The 16,521-nt window shown below is 44.1% G+C and overlaps 1 protein-coding gene across 4 annotated transcripts in view; it reads right to left on the bottom strand.

Moving 5' to 3' along the window:
• TENM2 (teneurin transmembrane protein 2) overlaps nt 1-16,521 on the bottom strand; it is a 1,540,328-nt gene that overhangs the window by 1,010,792 nt on the left and 513,015 nt on the right. The gene's annotated exons all lie outside the window — the stretch shown is intronic.

Raw genomic sequence — 16,521 nt, 5'->3', positions numbered from 1 at the left:
TCTTTTGCCAAGTAAACAGAAATTTTAGTTGATTATATAAACCTATACAGTATGTAATATGTTTAAGATCCCGTCTTGAGAGCCAAGTTTAACACCTAATTCTCACATTATTTGGTGTAACTGAATGCAGACTGATGCTTTATGAAGATGTTTAATGTGTGGCTGAAAAATGAGGAACCCGGCAAAGGGGACAACTTGATTAATTTAAACATCTTTCCCTAACAATTATAAAGTGGCTAAGACATTTTTATCTACATTGCTTTTCTCCTGAAGACTAGAACAGTGTCTGCTGGAAGAATTCTAAAATATTGCAAAGAACAGTGAAGTGACAAAACCCATTTGTGTAGATTTTACATCAGTACTGCCATTGTAATTGTTCTTATTACAGCCAGATTATTTAATTGCTATAAAAAGCAAGAGCATAATTTATCTTAATTAATTCTACTCCAGATTCATCAGAGAAAATGACATTCAGTAATATTTTTGAACTTTTCATGCATATATCACATACTCTATATTATGCAGTTAGATCTCATATAGGTTATCTATCTTCAGATTATACTACTACAGTTCTAAGATATTAATATCATAGTGTTCAATATGAAAACTTGGATACATTTTGTCTGATTAATGTACAATAACGTGACAATTTTGTACAGTTTATTTATTTTTTAGGATTTTGAGAAACCACAGAATATTATAATATGCTATTTACTATATGCTGTATATAACACATAAGTAACATTAATGGAAGTATAGACTAGCGCAAGTAATATATTTGTAAACAGTGAGGTCTGTGGTCATTAGAACTTGTGAGGAACTATCAAAGCAGCTGGCAGGGCTAGGCATCATTTTGGGGCCCAGAAGTGGGAGGATATAATTGAAGCCCAGGAGAAATCTACAGTTTGGGGCGCATCAGTTCATCTTCACGCCCATCTGAGTGTAATAGTAGATGTGGACATGTCAAGACTAGGTTCACAACATTCTAAACTGAACCCATGGTACCAGTTGTCACGTTGCCTAAGCTTAGCCCATTAAGCCATCACAACTGGAACAGAGTTTACTGTTGGAAGACCTGAGAATTGTGCACCTCCTACTATAAATTATCACAGACATCAGCTGTCATCTTACTGTGATCCATATAAAGGTATTAAGACTACAGACTTATTATTATTTATTACCAGTTATTTATATATATAACGCACACATATTCCGCAGCACTTTACAGAGGATATTTAGCCATTCACATCAGTCCCTGCCCTAGTGGAGCTTACAATCTATATTCTATATCACATGTACACAGACACATTCACGGGGTGTAGTATGGTATGCCGGCGGCCGGGCTCCCGGCGGCCAGCATACCGGTGCTGGAATCCCGACCGCCAGCATACGTGTGCCACGCTATCTATTCTCCCACCAGGGGGGGTCGTGGACCCCCAAGAGGGAGAAAAGGTGTCGGTATGCCGGGTGTTGGGATTCCGGCGCCAGTATACTGTGCGACGGGATCCCGACAGACAGCAAACTGAAGACCACCACATTCATGCTAGGGTTAATTTTTTTTTTTTTTATTGGGATCCAATTAACCTACCAGTGTATTTTTGGATTGTGTAACAGACTTGTGCTGTTATATGATGAAAGAACTCCTCTGTGTCTTATAATATCCATTATGGTAAATAGTACATTCCATACATTTTAACTTTTAAATTCATACATATACTGTATACACATTGCTATTAAAATTCTAAACTATACAGAAATCTTCTATGCAAACTTGATATCTGTAGGAAGATTATACTAAAAATATATCATTAAGTTTTATATACTGATCCAATCCATTAACAGAAAATTAATTAATCACATATGGGATATAAAATGGTCCAAATTGGAAACCAAGGATAGTCCAGGTTATTTTAAAATGATGTTATGCTGATAATAAATGAAATATTAAGGGAACTGGTGTATAATCATTCTGACTAGAACACAGCATTATGCCCAAGACAAATCTGAAATGACAGAGAAGCGATTTATGCATCCCTATAATTATTTATTCATTTTGCTTTGCAAACACAGGATCACTGAAACCATGGTAACATGTGACTCGTTCAGCTATCTCTGCTTGTTGTACTTTAAGACAGAACAATCATTATTTCAAGTTATTTGAAGTAAAGTTTTAGTATTTTTGACTATGCCATTTTTTTTTATTATTTTTTTACTGGTTGTTGTCTGGATCATTATTAATGAAACCCCAACAACAGAATCATAAGAAATAATGACGTTCAAGCATATTATACTGTATATACTAGGGATATGTAACATCAAAGAAATCCAAACTTTGCTCTTATTGAAGTTTTTTTCTGCACTATTAGATTACCTTCCCTACTGTATTTCATAGATACAGCTAAATGACTGCCACCAAATGCCTGGTGACTTACCGTAACATACTGTATTCATTGAAAATAAAAAGTGACAAACAGTTATGATCCCATGCTGCATCCATATGCCGGAAGGAGGCACTGACATATTATCGTACAGTAGCTGAGACCAAATATGCAGCTGCTGTGTAAATAGTAGAGATGAGCGGGTTCGGTTCCTCGGAATCCGAACCCGCCCGAACTTCATGATTTTTTACACGGATCCGAGCGACTCGGATCTTCCCGCCTTGCTCGGTTAACCCGAGCGCGCCCGAACGTCATCATGACGCTGTCGGATTCTCGCGAGGCTCGGATTCTATCGCGAGACTCGGATTCTATATAAGGAGCCGCGCGTCGCCGCCATTTTACACGTGCATTGAGATTGATAGTGAGAGGACGTGGCTGGCGTCCTCTCCGTTTAGAGAAGAAATAGATAGGAGAGTGAGAGTGAGACAGTGACACTTCATTTACTGGAGCTTAGGAGGAGTACTCAGACAGAGAGTGCAGAATTTTGCTGATAGTATTAGTTAGTTATACTAGTGACAGAGTGAGACAGTGACACTTCATTTACTGGAGCTTAGGAGGAGTACTCAGACAGAGAGTGCAGAATTTTGCTGATAGTATTAGTTAGTTATACTAGTGACTGACCAGTGACCACCAGTGCAGTTTTATATTATTTAATATAATCCGTTCTCTGCCTGAAAAAACGATACACAGTGACTCAGTCACATACCATATCTGTGCTCAGCCCAGTGTGCTGCATCATCTATGTATAATATCTGACTGTGCTCACACAGCTTAATTGTGGGGGAGACTGGGGAGCAGTTAGGTTATAGCAGGAGCCAGGAGTACATATTAAAATTAAACAGTGCACACTTTTTTTCTGCAGGAGTGCCACTGCCAGTGTGACTGACCAGTGACCTGACCACCAGTATAGTATACTATATTGTATTGTGATTGACTGTCTGCCTGTAAAAGTTAAACACACGTCGTGTGACTTGTGTGGTGTTTTTTTATTCTATAAAATAAAAAACTCATTCTGCTGACAGTGTCCAGCAGGTCCGTCATTATATAATATATACCTGTCCGGCTGCAGTAGTGATATATATATATTTTTTATATCATTATTTATCATCCAGTCGCAGCAGACACAGTACGGTAGTTCACGGCTGTAGCTACCTCTGTGTCGGCACTCGGCAGTCCATCCATAATTGTATACCACCTACCCGTGGTTTTTTTTTTCTTTCATCTTTATACATACTACATCTCATTATCATCCAGTCTATATTAGCAGCAGACACAGTACAGTACGGTAGTCCACGGCTGTAGCTACCTCTGTGTCGGCACTCGGGAATCCGTCCATAATTGTATACCACCTACCCGTGGTTTTTTTTTTCTTTCTTCTTTATACATACTACATCTCATTATCATCCAGTCTATATTAGCAGCAGACACAGTACAGTACGGTAGTCCACGGCTGTAGCTACCTCTGTGTCGGCACTCGGCAGTCCGTCCATAATTGTATACCACCTACCCGTGGTTTTTTTTTTCTTTCTTCTTTATACATACTACATCTCATTATCAACCAGTCTATATTAGCAGCAGACACAGTACGGTAGTCCACGGCTGTAGCTACCTCTGTGTCGGCACTCGGCAGTCCGTCCATAATTGTATACCACCTACCCGTGGTTTTTTTTTTCTTTCTTCTTTATACATACTACATCTCATTATCATCCAGTCTATATTAGCAGCAGACACAGTACAGTACGGTAGTCCACGGCTGTAGCTACCTCTGTGTCGGCACTCGGCAGTCCATCCATAATTGTATACCACCTACCCGTGGTTTTTTTTTCCTTTCTTCTTTATACATACTACATCTCATTATCATCCAGTCTATATTAGCAGCAGACACAGTACAGTACGGTAGTCCACGGCTGTAGCTACCTCTGTGTCGGCACTCGGCAGTCCGTCCATAATTGTATACCACCTACCCGTGGTTTTTTCTTTCTTTCTTCTTTATACATACTACATCTCATTATCATCCAGTCTATATTAGCAGCAGACACAGTACAGTACGGTAGTCCATGGCTGTAGCTACCTCTGTGTCGGCACTCGGCAGTCCATCCATAATTGTATACCACCTACCCGTGTTTTTTTTCCTTTCTTCTTTATACATACTACATCTCATTATCATCCAGTCTATATTAGCAGCAGACACAGTACAGTACGGTAGTCCACGGCTGTAGCTACCTCTGTGTCGGCACTCGGCAGTCCGTCCATAATTGTATACCACCTACCCGTGTTTTTTTTTTTTTTCTTCTTTATACATACTACATCTCATTATCATCCAGTCTATATTAGCAGCAGACACAGTACAGTACGGTAGTCCACGGCTGTAGCTACCTCTGTGTCGGCACTCGGCAGTCCATCCATAATTGTATACCACCTACCCGTGGTTTTTTTTTCTTTCTTCTTTATACATACTACATCTCATTATCATCCAGTCTATATTATCAGCAGACACAGTACAGTACGGTAGTCCACGGCTGTAGCTACCTCTGTGTCGGCACTCGGCAGTCCGTCCATAATTGTATACCACCTACTCGTGGTTTTTTTTTTCTTTCTTCTTTATACATACTACATCTCATTATCAACCAGTCTATATTAGCAGCAGACACAGTACGGTAGTCCACGGCTGTAGCTACCTCTGTGTCGGCACTCGGCAGTCCGTCCATAATTGTATACCACCTACCCGTGGTTTTTTTTTTCTTTCTTCTTTATACATACTACATCTCATTATCATCCAGTCTATATTAGCAGCAGACACAGTACAGTACGGTAGTCCACGGCTGTAGCTACCTCTGTGTCGGCACTCAGCAGTCCGTCCATAATTGTATACCACCTACCCGTGGTTTTTTTTTTCTTTCTTCTTTATACATACTACATCTCATTATCATCCAGTCTATATTAGCAGCAGACACAGTACAGTACGGTAGTCCACGGCTGTAGCTACCTCTGTGTCGGCACTCGGCAGTCCGTCCATAATTGTATACTACCTACCCGTGGTTTTTTTTTCTTTCTTCTTTATACATACTACATCTCATTATCAACCAGTCTATATTAGCAGCAGACACAGTACGGTAGTCCACGGCTGTAGCTACCTCTGTGTCGGCACTCGGCAGTCCGTCCATAATTGTATACCACCTACCCGTGGTTTTTTTTTTCTTTCTTCTTTATACATACTACATCTCATTATCATCCAGTCTATATTAGCAGCAGACACAGTACAGTACGGTAGTCCACGGCTGTAGCTACCTCTGTGTCGGCACTCGGCAGTCCATCCATAATTGTATACCACCTACCCGTGGTTTTTTTTTCTTTCTTCTTTATACATACTACATCTCATTATCATCCAGTCTATATTATCAGCAGACACAGTACAGTACGGTAGTCCACGGCTGTAGCTACCTCTGTGTCGGCACTCGGCAGTCTGTCCATAATTGTATACCACCTACCCGTGTTTTTTTTTTTTTTTTCTTCTTTATACATACTACATCTCATTATCAACCAGTCTATATTAGCAGCAGACACAGTACGGTAGTCCACGGCTGTAGCTACCTCTGTGTCGGCACTCGGCAGTCCGTCCATAATTGTATACCACCTACCCGTGGTTTTTTTTTTCTTTCTTCTTTATACATACTACATCTCATTATCATCCAGTCTATATTAGCAGCAGACACAGTACAGTACGGTAGTCCACGGCTGTAGCTACCTCTGTGTCGGCACTCGGCAGTCCGTCCATAATTGTATACCACCTACCCGTGGTTTTTTTTTTCTTTCTTCTTTATACATACTACATCTCATTATCATCCAGTCTATATTAGCAGCAGACACAGTACAGTACGGTAGTCCACGGCTGTAGCTACCTCTGTGTCGGCACTCGGCAGTCCGTCCATAATTGTATACCACCTACCCGTGGTTTTTTTTTTCTTTCTTCTTTATACATACTACATCTCATTATCAACCAGTCTATATTAGCAGCAGACACAGTACGGTAGTCCACGGCTGTAGCTACCTCTGTGTCGGCACTCGGCAGTCCGTCCATAATTGTATACCACCTACCCGTGGTTTTTTTTTCTTTCTTCTTTATACATACTACATCTCATTATCATCCAGTCTATATTAGCAGCAGACACAGTACAGTACGGTAGTCCACGGCTGTAGCTACCTCTGTGTCGGCACTCGGCAGTCCATCCATAATTGTATACCACCTACCCGTGGTTTTTTTTTCCTTTCTTCTTTATACATACTACATCTCATTATCATCCAGTCTATATTAGCAGCAGACACAGTACAGTACGGTAGTCCACGGCTGTAGCTACCTCTGTGTCGGCACTCGGCAGTCCGTCCATAATTGTATACTAGTATCCATCCATCTCCATTGTTTACCTGAGGTGCCTTTTAGTTGTGCCTATTAAAATATGGAGAATAAAAATGTTGAGGTTCCAAAATTAGGGAAAGATCAAGATCCACTTCCACCTCGTGCTGAAGCTGCTGCCACTAGTCATGGCCGAGACGATGAAATGCCAGCAACGTCGTCTGCCAAGGCCGATGCCCAATGGCATAGTACAGAGCATGTCAAATCCAAAACACCAAATATCAGTAAAAAAAGGACTCCAAAACCTAAAATAAAATTGTCGGAGGAGAAGCGTAAACTTGCCAATATGCCATTTACCACACGGAGTGGCAAGGAACGGCTGAGGCCCTGGCCTATGTTCATGGCTAGTGGTTCAGCTTCACATGAGGATGGAGGCACTCAGCCTCTCGCTAGAAAAATGAAAAGACTCAAGCTGGCAAAAGCAGTAGCACCGCAAAGAACTGTGCGTTCTTCGAAATCCCAAATCCACAAGGAGAGTCCAATTGTGTCGGTTGCGATGCCTGACCTTCCCAACACTGGACGTGAAGAGCATGCGCCTTCCACCATTTGCACGCCCCCTGCAAGTGCTGGAAGGAGCACCCGCAGTCCAGTTCCTGATAGTCAGATTGAAGATGTCAGTGTTGAAGTACACCAGGATGAGGAGGATATGGGTGTTGCTGGCGCTAGGGAGGAAATTGACCAGGAGGATTCTGATGGTGAGGTGGTTTGTTTAAGTCAGGCACCCGGGGAGACACCTGTTGTCCGTGGGAGGAATATGGCCGTTGACATGCCTGGTGAAAATACCAAAAAAATCAGCTCTTCGGTGTGGAAGTATTTCACCAGAAATGCGGACAACATTTGTCAAGCCGTGTGTTTCCTTTGTCAAGCTGTAATAAGTAGGGGTAAGGACGTTAACCACCTCGGAACATCCTCCCTTATACGTCACCTGCAGCGCATTCATAATAAGTCAGTGACAAGTTCAAAAACTTTGGCCGACAGCGGAAGCAGTCCACTGACCAGTAAATCCCTTCCTCTTGTAACCAAGCTCACGCAAACCACCCCACCAACTCCCTCAGTGTCAATTTCCTCCTTCCCCAGGAATGCCAATAGTCCTGCAGGCCATGTCACTGGCAATTCAGACGAGTCCTCTCCTGCCTGGGATTCCTCCGATGCATCCTTGCGTGTAACGCCTACTGCTGCTGGCGCTGCTGTTGTTGCTGCTGGGAGTCGATGGTCATCCCAGAGGGGAAGTCGTAAGCCCACTTGTACTACTTCCAGTAAGCAATTGACTGTCCAACAGTCCTTTGCGAGGAAGATGAAATATCACAGCAGTCATCCTGCTGCAAAGCGGATAACTGAGGCCTTGACAACTATGTCGGTGTTAGACGTGCGTCCGGTATCCGCCGTTAGTTCACAGGGAACTAGACAATTTATTGAGGCAGTGTGCCCCCGTTACCAAATACCATCTAGGTTCCACTTCTCTAGGCAGGTGATACCGAGAATGTACACGGACATCAGAAAAAGACTCACCAGTGTCCTAAAAAATGCAGTTGTACCCAATGTCCACTTAACCACGGACATGTGGACAAGTGGAGCAGGGCAGGGTCAGGACTATATGACTGTGACAGCCCACTGGGTAGATGTATGGACTCCCGCCGCAAGAACAGCAGCGGTGGCACCAGTAGCAGCATCTCGCAAATGCCAACTCTTTCCTAGGCAGGCTACGCTTTGTATCACCGGTTTCCAGAATACGCACACAGCTGAAAACCTCTTACGGCAACTGAGGAAGATCATTGCGGAATGGCTTACCCCAATTGGACTCTCCTGTGGATTTGTGGCATCGGACAACGCCAGCAATATTGTGTGTGCATTAAATATGGGCAAATTCCAGCACGTCCCATGTTTTGCACATACCTTGAATTTGGTGGTGCAGAATTTTTTAAAAAACGACAGGGGCGTGCAAGAGATGCTGTCGGTGGCCAGAAGAATTGCGGGACACTTTCGGCGTACAGGCACCACGTACAGAAGACTGGAGCACCACCAAAAACTACTGAACCTGCCCTGCCATCATCTGAAGCAAGAAGTGGTAACGAGGTGGAATTCAACCCTCTATATGCTTCAGAGGTTGGAGGAGCAGCAAAAGGCCATTCAAGCCTATACAATTGAGCACGATATAGGAGGTGGAATGCACCTGTCTCAAGCGCAGTGGAGAATGATTTCAACGTTGTGCAAGGTTCTGATGCCCTTTGAACTTGCCACACGTGAAGTCAGTTCAGACACTGCCAGCCTGAGTCAGGTCATTCCCCTCATCAGGCTTTTGCAGAAGAAGCTGGAGACATTGAAGGAGGAGCTAACACGGAGCGATTCCGCTAGGCATGTGGGACTTGTGGATGGAGCCCTTAATTCGCTTAACAAGGATTCACGGGTGGTCAATCTGTTGAAATCAGAGCACTACATTTTGGCCACCGTGCTCGATCCTAGATTTAAAGCCTACCTTGGATCTCTCTTTCCGGCAGACACAAGTCTGCTGGGGTTGAAAGACCTGCTGGTGAGAAAATTGTCAAGTCAAGCGGAACGCGACCTGTCAACAACATCTCCTCCTTCACATTCTCCCGCAACTGGGGGTGCGAGGAAAAGGCTCAGAATTCCGAGCCCACCCGCTGGCGGTGATGCAGGGCAGTCTGGAGCGACTGCTGATGCTGACATCTGGTCCGGACTGAAGGACCTGACAACGATTACGGACATGTCGTCTACTGTCACTGCATATGATTCTCTCACCATTGAAAGAATGGTGGAGGATTATATGAGTGACCGCATCCAAGTAGGCACGTCACACAGTCCGTACTTATACTGGCAGGAAAAAAAGGCAATTTGGAGGCCCTTGCACAAACTGGCTTTATTCTACCTAAGTTGCCCTCCCACAAGTGTGTACTCCGAAAGAGTGTTTAGTGCCGCCGCTCACCTTGTCAGCAATCGGCGTACGAGGTTACATCCAGAAAATGTGGAGAAGATGATGTTCATTAAAATGAATTATAATCAATTCCTCCGCGGAGACATTGACCAGCAGCAATTGGCTCCACAAAGTACACCGGGAGCTGAGATGGTGGATTCCAGTGGGGACGAATTGATAATCTGTGAGGAGGGGGATGTACACGGTGATATATCGGAGGATGATGATGAGGTGGACATCTTGCCTCTGTAGAGCCAGTTTGTGCAAGCAGAGATTTATTGCTTCTTTTTTGGGGGGGGTCCAAATCAACCCGTCATATCAGTCACAGTCGTGTGGCAGACCCTGTCACTGAAATGATGGGTTGGTTAAAGTGTGCATGTCCTGTTTATACAACATAAGGGTGGGTGGGAGGGCCCAAGGACAATTCCATCTTGCACCTCTTTTTTCTTTTATTTTTCTTTGCGTCATGTGCTGTTTGGGGAGGGTTTTTTGGAAGGGCCATCCTGCGTGACACTGCAGTGCCACTCCTAGATGGGCCCGGTGTTTGTGTCGGCCACTAGGGTCGCTTATCTTACTCACACAGTCAGCTACCTCATTGCGCCTCTTTTTTTCTTTGCGTCATGTGCTGTTTGGGGAGGGTTTTTTGGAAGGGACATCCTGCGTGACACTGCAGTGCCACTCCTAGATGGGCCCGGTGTTTGTGTCGGCCACTAGGGTCGCTTATCTTACTCACACAGTCAGCTACCTCATTGCGCCTCTTTTTTTCTTTGCGTCATGTGCTGTTTGGGGAGGGTTTTTTGGAAGGGCCATCCTGCGTGACACTGCAGTGCCACTCCTAGATGGGCCCGGTGTTTGTGTCGGCCACTAGGGTCGCTTATCTTACTCACACAGTCAGCTACCTCATTGCGCCTCTTTTTTTCTTTGCATCATGTGCTGTTTGGGGAGGGTTTTTTGGAAGGGCCATCCTGCGTGACACTGCAGTGACACTCCTAGATGGGCCCGGTGTTTGTGTCGGCCACTAGGGTCGCTTATCTTACTCACACAGTCAGCTACCTCATTGCGCCTCTTTTTTTCTTTGCGTCATGTGCTGTTTGGGGAGGTTTTTTTGGAAGGGACATCCTGCGTGACACTGCAGTGCCACTCCTAGATGGGCCCGGTGTTTGTGTCGGCCACTAGGGTCGCTTATCTTACTCACACAGTCAGCTACCTCATTGCGCCTCTTTTTTTCTTTGCGTCATGTGCTGTTTGGGGAGGGTTTTTTGGAAGGGCCATCCTGCGTGACACTGCAGTGCCACTCCTAGATGGGCCTGGTGTTTGTGTCGGCCACTAGGGTCACTTATCTTACTCACACAGTCAGCTACCTCATTGCGCCTCTTTTTTTCTTTGCGTCATGTGCTGTTTGGGGAGGGTTTTTTGGAAGGGCCATCCTGCGTGACACTGCAGTGCCACTCCTAGATGGGCCCGGTGTTTGTGTCGGCCACTAGGGTCGCTTATCTTACTCACACAGTCAGCTACCTCATTGCGCCTCTTTTTTTCTTAGCGTCATGTGCTGTTTGGGGAGGGTTTTTTGGAAGGGCCATCCTGCGTGACACTGCAGTGCCACTCCTAGATGGGCCCGGTGTTTGTGTCGGCCACTAGGGTCGCTTATCTTACTCACACAGTCAGCTACCTCATTGCGCCTCTTTTTTTCTTTGCGTCATGTGCTGTTTGGGGAGGGTTTTTTGGAAGGGACATCCTGCGTGACACTGCAGTGCCACTCCTAGATGGGCCCGGTGTTTGTGTCGGCCACTAGGGTCGCTTATCTTACTCACACAGTCAGCTACCTCATTGCGCCTCTTTTTTTCTTTGCGTCATGTGCTGTTTGGGGAGGGTTTTTTGGAAGGGACATCCTGCGTGACACTGCAGTGCCACTCCTAGATGGGCCCGGTGTTTGTGTCGGCCACTAGGGTCGCTTATCTTACTCACACAGTCAGCTACCTCATTGCGCCTCTTTTTTTCTTTGCGTCATGTGCTGTTTGGGGAGGGTTTTTTGGAAGGGCCATCCTGCGTGACACTGCAGTGCCACTCCTAGATGGGCCCGGTGTTTGTGTCGGCCACTAGGGTCGCTTATCTTACTCACACAGTCAGCTACCTCATTGCGCCTCTTTTTTTCTTTGCGTCATGTGCTGTTTGGGGAGGGTTTTTTGGAAGGGCCATCCTGCGTGACACTGCAGTGCCACTCCTAGATGGGCCCGGTGTTTGTGTCGGCCACTAGGGTCGCTTATCTTACTCACACAGTCAGCTACCTCATTGCGCCTCTTTTTTTCTTTGCGTCATGTGCTGTTTGGGGAGGGTTTTTTGGAAGGGACATCCTGCGTGACACTGCAGTGCCACTCCTAGATGGGCCCGGTGTTTGTGTCGGCCACTAGGGTCGCTTATCTTACTCACACAGCGACCTCGGTGCAAATTTTAGGACTAAAAATAATATTGTGTGGTGTGAGGTATTCAGAATAGACTGAAAATGAGTGGAAATTATGGTTTTTGAGGTTAATAATACTTTGGGATCAAAATGACCCCCAAATTCTATGATTTAAGCTGTTTTTTAGGGTTTTTTGAAAAAAACACCCGAATCCAAAACACACCCGAATCCGACAAAAAAAATTCGGTGAGGTTTTGCCAAAACGCGGTCGAACCCAAAACACGGCCGCGGAACCGAACCCAAAACCAAAACACAAAACCCGAAAAATTTCCGGCGCTCATCTCTTGTAAATAGCATACATCTATGAATCAGGTACTACGGGACAGATGTATTAAGACTGGTGAAGTGATAAAGTGGAATACGATAACGCACCAGCCAATCAGATCCTAACTGTCATTTTTCAAACCCAGTCTGTGACATGGTAGTTAGGATCTGATTGGCTGGTACTTTATCACCTTCCACTTTATCACTTCAACAGTCTTAATAAATCTGCCCCTATGTCCTCTCAAATCCATTACATACTTATTTACATTGCTATTGTCCTCAGACATCCCATAGGAGCATCAATATAGCTTTTCTACGATAAGGTAACAAATCACATACACACCTCTCCCACAGCTGATTTCAAATGATCTCCTAGTTATGGTCACTGCAATGAAAGCTCTCTCTTCCTTCAAGTGCTGCAATTAATTAATAGTTTCACCTGGAAGGGACCCACTGTAATGAGTCAACCTGACTTAGCTGTCTCAGATACAAGTTTGGGAGAGTGCAAAAGGAAATATGATTTTTTAAATTGTTTATCTCAGCTGTGTAAATGTGATAATTACCTTGCTGACAGGTGGAATGATGTTGAAGAATTATACTCCTTTCATACTGCCAATGCCGGATCCCAGCCGGGAATTGGAAAGTTTGGAAACAGGTCCTTCCCGAGTGGGATCCGGCATTGGCCTTATTAGCAGGCTTCCCAACCCAACAAATATGGGTTACTGCATGTTGCCTACAGGTTTACCATGCGGGGAAAATGCAGAAGTCATTAAAACCGGGGCTTTATCTGTGCAGTAAACACCACGGGTAATTGAATCTGCCCGTAAGTAGAGAAGGTTGCCAAAAAGGGCAGATATCCTTTATCAATGATCATTAGATTGGAGTCCAAATATACAATTGTGAGATTGTGCCTTTGGTGCTGTGGTTTAGTAATGATGTTACATTGTATACCCAAATGACTAACAAATGAGTGAGCAATAGTTATTGCTTCACTTCCTGGTGTCTGGTCCCAATTTAAATGTCCAGCAGAATACCAGTCAGGAAGAACCTGCCATCTGGCCTGATTCTGGCATGACATTTCTCATAGCTTTTACTTTGCCCTACGCAAACAGCTGTTCATGATGTGGATGTCTTGTGCATGGTGCCAGTATCATCACCAGTGGGAGTTATTAGCAATCTGCACCAAGTTCCTAGCCACTTGAAGCAGAAGTAGAGGGATTTCTTGTGAAGAACACAGGTCCTCTACTGGACCTTAGAGCTGGTAAGACCCCCTGAATTTTTTGTGTTGGTGTGAGTGGGAGTGGGTGCACACTCAAGGGAACAATGGTGGTGAGCAGGCAAGATAAAGCAAGGTTGGGGAATGTTACTGTCACATATACCTTCCCCACTTTGCCCTTGCACATACATTCCCTTGCCGTTCTCCTGTTATGACGTATTTAGGAAGTACTAAATCCATAGAATATCCATGGTTTGTGTGCTGTATTAAACGCTCCTTAATAAACCACCTACATCTCATGATAGGTAAATAGTAATATTAGATGATTAAGGAGTTAAATCGGACTACACTAAACCATACTCCACAATACATTGGTATACAAAGTTAATCCTTAATGCACCATTTTTTGTTGTGGTTCTAGCCTCAGAATTGTTGAACCATACTTGTTACATTTCCCTCAAAAAAAGAAAAATGGGGACATCTCATTCTTAATTCAATGCTCCTGATCATCATTCGTTAAAGTGAGAGAGAAGCCAAATAAACTGTTCTATTATGCTGAAGGCTTAACTTTACCATGCAGACATTACATGCATGAGTGGCCCATTTTTCATGGCAAGCGATAAAATATATAGCAGAAGATAATTGCTATGATATCAGAACCCTCCATTCTTCACAGTTATTCTTATCTCTCCTATTTGTCAGTTTACTTCAATTACAGCACACATTATACTGTAGCATTCACTCATTGTAAGATTGCATGTGCAAACAGGACTCGAACAGTCATGCATAGCTGGCTCCATATTCCCGGAGAGTGGGTATTCAAGGAACTATTTAATGATTATGTGGTTTACATGATTTAGAAATATACAATCCTATCTATAAAGTCCACTGTCTCCATGTTATGCTCAATGGTTCAGATTGTAACTAGTGATGTGCACCGGAAATTTTTCGGTTTTGTGTTTTGGTTTTGGATTCGGTTCCGAGGCTGTGTTTTGGATTCGGACGCGTTTTGGCAAAACCTCCCTGAAAATTTTTTGTCGGATTCGGGTGTGTTTTGGATTCGGGTGTTTATTTTACAAAAAACCCTCAAAAACAGCTTAACTCATAGAATTTGGGGGTCATTTTGATCCCATAGTATTATTAACCTCAATAACCATAATTTTCACTCATTTTCAGTCTATTCTGAACACCTCACACCTCACAATATTAATTTTAGTCCTAAAATTTGCACCGAGGTCGCTGGATGACTAAGCTAAGCGACCCAAGTGACCGACACAAACACCTGGCCCATCTAAGAGTGGCACTGCAGTGTCAGACAGGATGGCACTTCAAAAAAATAGTCCCCAAACAGCACATGATGCAAAGAAAAAAAGAGGCGCAATGAGGTAGCTGTGTGACTAAGCTAAGCGACCCAAGTGGCCGACACAAACATCTGGCCCATCTAGGAGTGGCTCTGCAGTGTCAGACAGGATGGCAGATTTAAAAAATAGTCCCCAAACAGCACATGATGCAAAGAAAAAAAGAGGTGCACCAAGGTCGCTGGATGGCTAAGCTAAGTGACCCAAGTGGCCGACACAAACAGCTGGCCCATCTAGGAGTGGCACTGCAGTGTCAGACAGGATGGCACTTCAAAAAATAGTCCCCAAACAGCACATGATGCAAAGAAAAAAAGAGGCGCAATGAGGTAGCTGTGTGACTAAGCTAAGCGACCCAAGTGACCGACACAAACACCTGGCCAATCTAGGAGTGGCACTGCAGTGTCAGGCAGGATAGCACTTCAAAAAAATAGTCCCCAAATAACACATGATGCAAAGAAAAATTAAAGAAAAAAGAGATGCAAGATGGAATTGTCCTTGGGCCCTCCCACCCACCCTTATGTTGTATAAACAGGACATGCACAGTTTAACGAACCCATCATTTCAGCGACAGGGTCTGCCACACGACTGTGACTGAAATGACTGGTTGGTTTGGGCCCCCACCAAAAAAGAAGCAATCAATCTCTCCTTGCACAAACTGGCTCTATATACTGGTGGTCAGCAAACTGTGCAAAACTGAAATGCACCACAGGTATGGATGGATAGTATAATTGACGACACAGAGGTAGGTAGAGCAGTGGCCTACTGTACCGTACTGCTATATAGTATATACTGGTGGTCAGCAAACTGTGCAAAACTGAAATGCACCACAGGTATGGATGGATAGTATACTTGACGACACAGAGGTAGGTAGAGCAGTTGCCTACTGTACCGTACTGCTATATATTATATACTGGTGGACAGCAAACTGTGCAAAACTGAAATGCACCACAGGTATGGATAGATACTAGTATACTTGACGACACAGAGGTAGGTAGAGCAGTGGCCTACTGTACCGTACTGCTATATATTATATACTGGTGGTCAGCAAACTGTGCAAAACTGAAATGCACCACAGGCATGGATGGATAGTATACTTGACGACACAGAGGTAGGTAGAGCAGTGGCCTACTGTACCATACTGCTATATAGTATATATTGGTGGTCAGCAAACTGTGCAAAACTGAAATGCACCACTGGTATGGATGGATAGTATACTTGACGACACAGAGGTAGGTAGAGCAGTGGCCTTTTGTACCGTACTGCTATATATTATATACTGGTGGACAGCAAACTATGCAAATCTGAAATGCACCACAGGTATGGATGGATACTAGTATACTTGACGACACAGTGGTAGGTAGAGCAGAGGCCTACTGTACCGTACTGCTATATATTATATACTGGTGGACAGCAAACTGAGCAAAACTGAAATGCACCACAGGTATGG

Source organism: Pseudophryne corroboree, chromosome 6 (assembly GCF_028390025.1).
Source record: "Pseudophryne corroboree isolate aPseCor3 chromosome 6, aPseCor3.hap2, whole genome shotgun sequence".
NCBI lineage: Eukaryota > Metazoa > Chordata > Amphibia > Anura > Myobatrachidae > Pseudophryne > Pseudophryne corroboree.
The sequence above is the reverse complement of the archived record's forward strand: the minus strand, read 5'-3'. Positions and strand labels throughout refer to the sequence as shown.